We start from the raw sequence: 383 nt of genomic DNA on the forward strand, positions 1-383 counted from the left end.
GTTCTCTCTCTCAAATACTCCTTCGAGATTGTTATATTCTCTTCCTTGAGATTCTTCTCGAGCCAATCTTTAAAGACGAAACACTTGTCTATAGTGTGCCCAAGCAATTAGTGGTACGGGCAATAATTTGGTTCGTTCTTCTTATCCACCTCTTTGGGTTTCTTCGGATCAGGCAGTTTGAATTCTGATTTCTTCATCAAGCTTTTGAATATTTTAGGTACTGCTTCATCTTTGAAGGAATCAACAACTTTCTGTCGCTCCAACAGGGATATTCTGGATATTCTTTTACCCGCTGTTCAGGGTGATCCCTCTTGAGACGGTCGTTGGCTGGATTGAGTGCTTTGTTTCTGAGGGTGCTGCGATGAAGACTGACTATGATCTTC

This window comes from Phalaenopsis equestris, unplaced genomic scaffold (assembly GCF_001263595.1).
Source record: "Phalaenopsis equestris unplaced genomic scaffold, ASM126359v1 Scaffold000002, whole genome shotgun sequence".
NCBI lineage: Eukaryota > Viridiplantae > Streptophyta > Magnoliopsida > Asparagales > Orchidaceae > Phalaenopsis > Phalaenopsis equestris.